An 11,383-nucleotide genomic window follows, 5' to 3' on the forward strand; every position below is an offset into this window, starting at 1 on the left:
GGAACCCTTCCTGGAAGCTCAGTGGAGCCTACTGCCTTCTCCAGCCCTTCTAGTACCAAATGCCCTGGATTAAATTCCTTTCTGCTTAATTACAGTGATCTCTGATATTTGCAAATGAATCCTGATATATACCCTTATACAGAAATAGCCCCTTTAACCGTCAAAAATTTGTACAAGGATCTTCCCTGTATTGTTTCTGTAATAAGTTAAACCCAAAACAACCTAAATGTCTATCAGTAGAATAGTGGCTAAATAAATCACCATATATTACGTAACCTTCTTTAAAAAATGAATCATTTCTCCAAATATTGAAATCTGAAGATGTCTTGGACGTATTTTTTCATTCATTCAACAAATATTTATTGAGCTTCTACTATGATGTGACCATGTGCCAGCCACTGTTACAGACAAGAGCTCTAACAGCAAGTGCAATAAACAAAAGTCTCTGCCCTCACAGAGCTTACGTTCCAACGGTAAAGTGAAACGGATTTCGGAATAAATGCGCAGTGTAATCAAATTTACAGAACACATACACACTCTCTCTCCACACTCACTAATATGTGTAAAGAAAAACATCTAGAGGAATACACAGCAATCCACAAGCAGCGGTTATTTCTGAGGCTCATCTACCTGCATTGGAGAGACAGCAGCTGCTGGTGAGGTCCTCACTGGTATCCCACTGTGGGGGATTCTAATAGTCTTATGGACAGAAATATTCAGTCCAGCTTCACCTGCCAAGAAAAGAGATGGGAACATTTATATGTTGATCCAGTTCAAAATAGCAAATAATACTTCTTAATTTGTTGTTACTTTTTTGGTGACTTAAGAAGTATCCCATGATGTTTAGTGTAACATTTACTCTATTATCCTTTTCTCCTCTGGACTAAAGCTGAATTGGAGAAATAAGAGGGCAGGAGGAGTTGGCTGAGTGGAGGTCACTCTTAGATGTAGGATAACTGAGTAAAATGCAAATGTTTAAATAATGAGGTGCCTCGGGGAGGAAGGAACAGGAAAGTTCTTGCACAAACTGTTACTGTTAATTCATTTCCCACCTTCACAGACTCACTCACTGGGCTTTCGGCTTTCATATCTTTCTTTTTTTCTTTTTTTGAGATGGAGTCTCAGTCTTGTTGCCCAGGCTGGAGTGCAATGGCACAATCTCGGCTCATTGCAACCTCCACCTCTGGGGTTCCAGCAGTTCTCCTGTCTCAGCCTCCTGAGTAGCTGGGATTACAGGTGTGCACCACCACGCCTACCTAATTTTTTTTGTATTTTTAGTAGAGACAGGTTTTACCATGTTGACCAGGCTGGTCTTGACCTCAGGTGATCCACCAGCCTCGACCTCCCGAAGTGCTGGGATTACAGGCATGAGCCACCACGCCCAGCCCTTCCATGTCTTTAAATATGCACAGTCTAATCATCTAACTTAGCTGCCAACTATTTTAGCAGAGACAACCAGGTACATCCTAGGATTAACTTTTACAACAGTCTTCCAAGACAATGGCATATTTGTTGCAGTCCAGGGAAGAAATATATGTTACTGTAGAGAGATGCACATTCTGTTTCTTCTATTTGCTGTGTTTATGTGTACAGTATATGTATGAAGTATAGCTACATATCTTTCTCATATATAAAGATAAGCATGACTAAAGTGGAATTGTGAGTCCATCAGACAATTCCAGGAAAAGCTGGGAATGTACCAAAATCAGGAGTGACAGATTAGCACAGGTGCTTAGGTACAAGACCAGGTAGAAAAACATCTAGCAGGTTCAAGATGGGGATGGCCAGGGGTGCCTACAAGAGGGCCAGGTGCACAGATGTGATGCCTCGTTTCCTAGGAGGTGAAGTCTCCAGCTGACCCTTGTAATTCTCATGAGATGACAAAAAGGCAAATAGTAGTGACCTGAATTTAATGGCTATGAGAGGCAGAAAAGAAAGGTGACAAGGCAGGAACTGGATGGAAGGAAGAGGTAGAGAGGAAGAGGCTGCATTTGTGTTATTCATGTGCCAGGCTCTCCATCAGCGCCTCCCTGGAGCCTCAGCCAGGCTCCTGCAGGCAGTGGCTGCACCTGGTAGGACCTGGAAAGCACCCTTGTGATTGTAACAGCCAACGTGGAGCCAGGGTGGAGTAGAGACAGTTGACATATCAAATGTTGGGCCAAAGTTTGAATTTGGAGCTTTGCTTATAGAAAAAAAGTGATCAAATACCTGGGCATCCCAAGTCAAATGACTTGATAAGTGACTTAATGGTGGTTGTGGACTCTGAGGGCGCTGGAGATGTTCAGTTAACACAGACACCAGGCCACTGGCCAGGAGCATTTACCTTGGAGGACTCTGGCTCTTCATCCACAGGTCTGCATGGCAAAGAGCAAATCAGATTGAAAAGGTGGAGGACATCCCTATGGAAAAAAAAGACAGAAGAAAACAGAACTGACATGGAGAAGATAAAGCTGAAAGGAAAATTCAAAATTCAACATCCTGTTTTCTCTATCAGCTTTGGCTCTTTAGGAAATAATGTAGATATTGCTCTCAATTTTAAAAAAGCTGTTTTCTTCCAAAATGGTCAGAAATAATATTGTTATCTGTAGAGTGACTTGATACTAGCTCTAAATAAAATGTACAGCTATACTGTAAATTGTGAAAAATGCAAATGTTATTGATCATAAATATCTCATTTACTGTCAATGGTGGTTGCAAGGCTTGTCAGCAAGTGCTCCAACCCCCACGTAGCACACAGAGGTTGGAAAGATGAAATCTCAGAGCTCTCCTGCAGCTGGAATTTTGGGTGTGATTTAAGTTCCACCAATCAGAAAGACTTGGGCAAGACCTGGAATGGGACCTGAGTCAGGGAGAGAGAGGCAGGGCACGGGGTATTCACTATGTGGACAGAGACTTAGCAGAGACAAGATCCTTCTGGTGCTGGTAATTGCGGTGGCAGGTTTCCAAGTCCTGTCTTGGTGGAGGGAGCAGGTTCCCTGGTGGTCCAGTTGTGTGTGGAGACTTTGGGAGCTGCTCCTGGAAGCTTAGCCTTCCCAACAATTCTGCAAACCATTTAACACCTTTCTGCCTAAGCCAACAAGAGTGGGATCCATTAAACACGACAGAATCCTAACTGAAGACACTCTGCCTTCTAAGCAGAAGAATGGTAACAGCACTCTAAAATCACACTGCAATTCTGCATGAGGTGAAGCTCCTGCTCTCACCAAATTCCCCAGTGTGTTCTTTGTGAGGTTTCTAAGTTTAAGCACAGACTCATAGAAAGTATTCTATGATAGATCATTGACCCAATCCTGAATCCTCTCATGCATGGCTTCCTCATCTAGGGGACTTTGGCATGTCATGTGATCTCCCTGTGAATGAGCCAAGACAAGGACTCCCAGCCTTCTCATTGCTAAATCACTGCTCTCTTCATTATATCATATTGCCACAGCTGTTTTGCAAGATGACTAATTTACAAGAATAGTTCAAACAGAATGTTTCTGGAAGTGTATTTTAATAAGGTCAGTAGAAGTTTAAAATATTATTTACTGATCGTTTTGAAGTTAATCTAGCTACTCAAGCTTGTGTGATTAAATTTATGTGTACTTAGTTCTCTAAGCTTTCTTCTGTTGCTTTGTAAACATGAATAGAATACATTTAACAGAAACAGAACTTAAAACACTTAAACCACACTGCCTTAAAATTGTTGACTTCACAGCCCCTTCTGAGTGAAAAAAAAAAAAAATCAGTAAACTGAAAACTCCACTGAAAAAAATTACCAGGAACTTTGGAAATTGTAGGAGGCTGGGCTTTTAAATAATGTTTTAAAAGGTTTACTGAGAGGAACTGGTTTTCATATTTTCCCCTTTATGTTACATAATACAATTCATATGCTTAAATGACAAGGTAAGATATAGAGAAGTCAGACCGGTGTTCATACTTTACAAAATAAAATCAGGCGGTGAATGCAGAAAGATAATGAAATCGGGTTAGGTCTGAGCAGAAAAATATCTCCTCTGTCTGTGCCAGCCACTCTCAGGAAGGTAATCAACAAACAAAATGGGCCACCTCCTTACCAGTCCATTTAAATGACTCAGTACCCAAGACCTCCAAGGACGATTATTTTAAATAATTCATATTCATTTCCTTCTTTGATAATTTAATAACAACAAAATAGATAAGCCTACACTCTGCTGAGGTATTCCCTTCAGTTATCTAAGTTTCTCTGGAATTCAAAATATCAAATGATAAATAGACTAATTTAGACTCTTCACAAGAAAAAAGCAAGGACACAAGAAATCAGTTTCCAGTACCCCTGCCTTCTTGCTTCAAACAGAGTCTCCTTGGCTAGAACAGTAAAAGTCAGTATGAGAAAACCCTGTTTTATTTAAGCACATTAGAGAAATGCCCACTACATACCCACCGTCTTATACAACAGCGATGTGTGTGTGTGTGTGTGTGTGTGTGTGTAGGGGGATTCACAAAACAAAGCCTGAATTGAATAACCAAAGAAAACGGTTATTAATAATGCTATTGGGTTCATTAGTACGTACTTTAATCATAAATAAGCTTGAAATTCCTTGCAGAAGCCTATCATAGAATTGTTTAGAATCAATAACAGCCCTAGCAATAAATGAAGTTATTACATTTCCTCTGTTCCAATGAAGAAAACTCTGTATTCTATAAAGATTAATAAACAAATCCTTTTAAAGAATTTCAAAATAATTTAAAAAAATATTTTGCAAAATCTTTAAGCATATAGCCAGATATATCTTAGCAAATTCATTAAATAAAGGAAAAAGTGCAAGATACCACTACTGGCTAAACATTTGTTCAAGGCTACCTACTGCCTGTAAGGCTGAGGTTAGGTTCTAAGCTCAACCTGCAAAGTAACAATCACACATGTGGTCAAATAAGCCTTGAAAATCCCTCCAGTCACTCAGAAATATGTGCTTTTGTAAACACGACTGTTTATAAACACACCATCTCTCAGTAAGTCTCACACATTCACTTTCCCTCCAGTATTTCAGAGTTGGCTCCTTCTTCTTTTTTTTTTTTTTTTTTTGAGACGGAGTCTCGCTCTGTCGCCCAGGCTGGAGTGCAGTGGCGCGATCTCGGCTCACTGCAAGCTCCGCCTCCCGGGTTCACGCCATTCTCCTGCCTCAGCCTCCCGAGTAGCTGGGACTACAGGCGCCCGCTACCACGCCCGGCTAATTTTTTTTTTTTGTATTTTTAGTAGAGACGGGGTTTCACCGTGTTAGCCAGGATGGTCTGGATCTCCTGACCTCGTGATCCGCCCGCCTCGGCCTCCCAAAGTGCTGGGATTACAGGCGTGAGCCACCGCGCCCGGCCTCCTTCTTTTTTTTTAGACGGAGTCTTGCTCTGTCGCGCAACCTCGGAACCACGGCTCACTACAAGCTCCGCCTCCTGGGTTCACGCCATTCTCCTGCCTCAGCCTCCCGAGTAGCTGGGACTACAGGTGCCCACCACCACGCCCAGCTAATTTTTTGTATTTTTAGTGGGGACAGGGTTTCACCATGTTAGCCAGGATGGTCTCAATCTCCTGACCTTGTGATCCGCCCGCCTCGGCCTCCCCAAATGCTGGGATTACAGGCGTGAGCCACCGCACCTGGCCTGGCTCCTTCTTTAGTTACATCCCAGATGAAATAGCTCCTTTGTGTTTAGGGGCCACATTTAAAACAAAAATGAAGCATGTGTTCTATTTGCTCCCACCATGTAAAATTATAATAATAATAGGTAATTTTACTGAAACAAATAAATACGTGTCTGATATGACTCCACTGTATATGCCAGGCATGGTACCATGTGTCTAAAGTTACCTAATTTTTCCACAAAACTCCCACATATTAGCCTTTATTTTAGATGAAAATTTGACAAGAGTCATGTGGTTCATAAATGGTGAATCTGGGATGCAAATCCAGCTCTATTTGGCCATGCTTTCTCAAATTTTCTGTAGTGCGCAAGTGTACTGTGAGAAGTATACAAGGTTCTAAAAATAATACTGACAGTATTTCTTCTTAAAATTTATTTTAGCCGGGCGCAGTGGCTCACGCCTGTAATCCTAGCACTTTGGGAGGCTGAGGCCGGCGGATCACGAGGTCAAGACCGTCCTGGCTAACATGATGAAACCCCGTCTGTACTAAAAATACAAAAAACTTAGCCGGGTGTGGTGGCAGGCGCCTGTGATCCCAGCTACTCGGGAGGCTGAGGCAGGAGAATGGCGTGAACCTGGGAGACGGAGCTTGCAGTGAGCCAAGGTCATGCCACTGCACTCCAGCCTAGGCGACAGAGCGAGAGTACATCTCAAAAAAAAAAAATTATTTTAAGCATATTTAAGAAAAAATACTCCCGATATTCCAGTGTTATTTTTATATAGTAATCTGCTCTTATGAGCTGACAACCCGTGCCTGAGAACGACAGTTGGAGGCCAGACCACCCAGTGCTGTCACACACTGCAGGTGATGTGCACCCCACAGGCAGGCAGTGTCTCCAGGGAGCACAGCAAGGTGCACGGCCCTCCTCACTGAACGCCAGTCTGCCTTCTGTGTCTTCTCATTTAAGCACATACACATATATGTCTGTAATTGTTTTCCTTTAAAACTTTTATTTAACATCTCTAATTTGTTTCTTTCCTTGTTATGTTAGAGAATAGAGTGTTCAAATGTCTGTGACTGTCTGTAGCATTTATTGTAAATATAGGCTGGTGCTGCAAAAGTAATGGCAAAAATTAATTTTGCACCAACCTATCCTTCCTCAAGACATCACTTTATGTTGTCATTTATTCTGATCCAGGCACAGGTGAGCTCCTGGTATATGATGATTTTTAAAGTATTCAATGGTTAACTCTGGGAGGCGTTGCATGACACTGCTGCTACCTTCACAACAGGCAGATTAATATTTGTGAAGGGGTGGGTCATGTCAACCACACGCTCACGCCTGCCGGGCTTTTTCCTGAACACCTGGATGAAGCCCAGCCCAGGCCTTTTGGTTGATCTCCCAAGACTCCCCTCTGCCCGTCTAGTTTTTGGACTATTCACCCAGGCACCTGACTTTTTTTATTTTTATTTTTTATGTCCTGCCTCTGTGCCTTTGCTCATTCCATGCCCTTGCCTGGAATGCAATTTTCTCTAAATACTTACTGTTTCAGACAAACAAATCTAAGAGAAATCTGTCACTCTATCATGAGACATAAATTATGAAGTACTGTGTCTCTCAGGTGTCAAAAAATTATCTTCTGAATTTCACTTTCAAATTTCTATATAAGCATATGTAACAATAAAATCAAACAGGATAAGCCAGCAGTTTGACCACCAGCATCTTAATCTACAAATCCCAACAAAAATAATCAAAGACACAGTAAAAATCTTGTAGTCGGGTATCATCTACAAGCTTAGACTTTGAAGAATTTCTACTGAGTGAGTGAGAGAAAACGGAAAGAAAATACAGGACTTTCCCCCAATTCCCTTCCAGAGAAAATGGAGATATGGGAAACCTCCACTAACGCCCCCCACCCTAGAGGGCCAGTGCTGGAGAGGAGCACGAGAAGATCAAGGGCGTTCTGGCAAAGGATCAGGAACAAGAAGATCTGACATCAGAGGAGGCCATGGGCCCCAGGCACAAAAGACAGTAGTGACAAGGGGAGGGCAGGAAGAGCCACAGTGTACATCTAAAAGGCAGGAGGGGCACACACACAGACTCAGAGAGCGGGCTCTGTGTTCCAGGCTCACCAAGCAGAGAAGAAACTGGGCACCGGTGAATTTCCCACTAGGCACTCGCCCTTCTCTACCTGAGCTTCTGTACCTCCCAATATGTAATATAAATGCGCCTTCAAGAGCCTTCCATCGCGTTTAAGTCATGAGAAGATCAGACGCACTGTCAGGCAAAGGCAGTGGATCTGAGCAGAATCCAGACACAGACCTGGGGCAAACATCAGGCCCTGCCACACCTGGATCTGCTTCAGCAAGAGAAGGTGACAGGCAAAACCATGCCCTGCTCGAGGCAAGTATTTTATAATACAAAGTGAAGGGGAAACTGCACTCAAGAGAACCGACATTTGTAAATTCATGACTGGAAACAGAGTTTGACACTGACACCATCTACCTTAAAATTCAATAAAATAAGAAGGCAGGTCGCAGTGGCTCATGCTGTAATCCCAGCACTTTGGGAGGCTGAGGCATGCGGATCACCTAAGGTCAGGAGTTCAAGACCAGCCTGGCCAACATGGTGAAACCCCGTCTCTACAAAAAATTAGCCAGGCGTGGTGGTGTACTCCTGTAGTCCCAGCTATTTGGAAGGCTGAGGCAGGAGAATTGCTTGAACCCGGGGGTGGAGATTGCGCTGAGCCAAGGTCACACCGCTGCACTCCAGCCTGGGCGACAGAGTGAGCGTCTGTCTCGAAAAAAGGAAATAAATAGATATATAAATAAATAAAATAAGGAAACATAAACGGAGAATGACAACTTAAAATAAAAAGATAAATTAAAAATAATATAAGCAATCTAATAATCCATGAGACATATTTTAAAGCAGAGCTCAAAAGAAAAAGAAATAGGGGCGTATCTAGGGCAGGTCTCTGAATGTAGATGAAATAAACCGTGTCAAGGTAAGATTTCAATTCAGTGGGCAAAGAACGGTTCTGGTAATAAATAGCGCTGGCATGATCGGCTATCTACCTGGGAGAGAAAGACCCACACTTCACATCAGATTAAATAAAGAGAGGCGGATCAAACACCTGCATGTGTGTATATAAAATAGATGAACACATTTAATAGCATATTTGCATAAGATTGGGGAGGGTAAATCTTTAAAAAACCAGAAACAAGATGACACTGGCAGTTTATATAACGACATAAAATTGTCTATGACAAAGATGTTAAGGCCAAAAGGCCCATAACATACTGAGGACAAAAACACATGCTTGGCTAGGCGTGGCGGCTCACAATTGTAATCCTAGTGATTTGGGAGACAACGCGAGATGATCACTTGAGCTCAGGAGCTGAAGACCAGACTGGGCAATAAAGTGATGCCCCATCTCTACAAAAATTAGAAAGGATTAGCCAGACACGATTGTGCATGCCTGTAGTCCCAATTACTTGGGAGGCTGAGCTGGAGGATTGCTTGAGCTTGGGAGGTTGAGGCTGCAGTAAGCCGTGATCGCAACATTGCACTCCAGCCTGGGTGACAGGGTGAGACGCCATTTCAGAAAAAAAACAAAAACCGTCCTCCATATAACAAAAAAGCTCACATCCCTAATAAAATACTGAGTTATGAAACGATGAGAAAAAAAAAACAAAAGAACACACATTCCTTAATAAAATACTGACTTATACACTGATGAGAAAAAAACAATCAGCTCAGTGAAAATATAGGCAAAAGTGCTAAACTACCAATTTTGGAAGAGAAAATTCAAGTGTTAAAGCTGACACTGGAGTTTCTGACTCTCCCACCAGGGAAAAGTTAGCCGACTACTCCAGAGAACAGCAGAGCTCAAGGAACCTTGAAAACTACCAATTCTTCCCATCTCTTTTAACAGAGGTAGGAGGCAGGGCTGGGAATGAGATATTGCTGGTTGGCTACAAAGATGAGGCTACCGCCTTCCTTCCCCATGTACCTTAACATCAGTTATTCTGACTCTGAAATAAAATATCTGTGAAAATATAACAGGACTGAAGATCATCGATGGGTTAGACACATTCCACCTGTGTAGTTACTGAGTTCCTCTAATAAATGCTGACTTGCATTCCGGCTTGGGCACTTCATCTCCTGCCCATTGGCCTGGCTGCAATCAACCCTGTGAGTGCCCATGGATGCAAACAGAGCTTAAGAACCAGGCAATCCTGTGTCAGGATCCAGGTGCTTTTTGGATCTTACCTTCTCTCAGTTGTCCTTGAGGACCTCGTCAGAGAATGCTCTGCAAGTTCTTTGACTGTGGCTGAACCAAGAATGACTTTTGAGTTCTCATTAGATGACTGTCAAAGTCAAATTGAGTTTCAGTGAAGAACTCACTCGGCCAAGATGGAAACACTGAATGGCTTCCGGAGCTTTGAGGGTGCGAGTTGGTTTCAAGTCTTGCTCTTGGGGTAGGTTCTGGAAGTGGCTGAACCATCAGTGAGTAACTCCCAAATAGTCAACTCTTCAGAGGGGGCAGCTTGCCACAGAAGTGCAAAAATCAGAAAAGAAACCAGCAATCACTGGTACTTGTCTGACTTCCTGCCAAATGCAATGACAGACAAAAATGTTCTGAAGCCTAATTTCAGTACCATGACATGTTCTCATTGGTTCGTTCTAAAATTTTGAAATGTTTTGTAGTAAGGGATTAAACTGCTAGATTGAGAAGGTAGGTTTGTAAATCACTGTAATATCAAAAAAGAAACATTCTGTGTTAAAAAAAAAAAAAAAGGTGACGTTAAGATTGAAGATGCAGGATGCAGCATAGGGAGTCCTAAACCGCCAGGACGCATGCGGAGATTTCCTAGAATATCAGGTTCATGCTACATGGTCTGGCCCATGTCTCAGAATATACCTAAGAAACACGGCATCTCATACAAGAACCTGGCCTGTGTCTCAGAATATACGTAAGAAACGCAGCATCTCATAGAAGAACCTATTCAGGGCCACCATGGAAACTCAGGACTTGTCTTTTACCATTTATCATTAAAATAACGTCCATGTGAAGCAACCCAAGTCCGGACTCGGATTTTCTTCCAATGACAGACAACAGGGAATCAAGACAGAGGCAAACAAACAAAAGCAGATGCAGAGGCCACCCAGAATGGCCTCACTACTGTTTCAGTAGGGAACACTGTGAAATCTAGTTTTCCTATTCTCCCTCTACCTCCACTGAAAATTCACATCCTTTGGTGACCAGAGGGTACAGATGTGATTATAATGATCTTGCTGGGTACATGTGTAGTCCCAGCTACTCAGGAGGCTGAGGCTGGAGGATCACTTGGGTTCAGTAGTTCGAGTCCAGCCTGGGCAACATAGTGAGGCCCCCCCATCTCTAAAAATAAATAGCTAAATAAAATAATGATCTTGATTTTGATTGGTTTTCAAATATTTTTAAATTTTATTTTATAAGTTCCAGGACACATGTGCAGAATGTGCAGGTCACACAGGTAAACGTGTGTTATGGTGGTTTGCTGCACCTATCAACCCATCACCTAGGTATTAAGCCTGGCTTGCATTAGCTATTTCTCCTGAGGCTCTCCCCACACTCCCCACCCTGTGCTAAGAGGCCCCAGTGTGTGTTGTTCCCCTCCCTGTGTCCATGTGTTCTCACTGTTCAGCTCCCACATATAAGTAAGAACATGTGGTATTTGGTTTTCTGTTCCTGTGTTAGTTTGCTGAGGATAATGGCTTCCAGCTTCATCCATGTCCTGCA

General features: G+C 42.6%; 1 long non-coding RNA gene across 1 annotated transcript; it reads right to left on the reverse strand.

Moving 5' to 3' along the window:
* Window positions 1–345: 345 nt before the first annotated feature.
* On the reverse strand, window positions 346–10,832 carry LOC130540949 (uncharacterized). Its single transcript, XR_008954991.1, has 3 exons — window positions 9,871–10,832; window positions 2,324–2,399; window positions 346–731 (listed from the first exon to the last, which is right to left on the reverse strand). It is a non-coding gene; the product is annotated as an uncharacterized LOC130540949 (long non-coding RNA).
* Between the last annotated feature and the right edge of the window lie 551 nt (window positions 10,833–11,383).

Source organism: Pan paniscus, chromosome 19, assembly GCF_029289425.2.
Source record: "Pan paniscus chromosome 19, NHGRI_mPanPan1-v2.0_pri, whole genome shotgun sequence".
NCBI classification, from domain to species: Eukaryota; Metazoa; Chordata; class Mammalia; order Primates; family Hominidae; genus Pan; species Pan paniscus.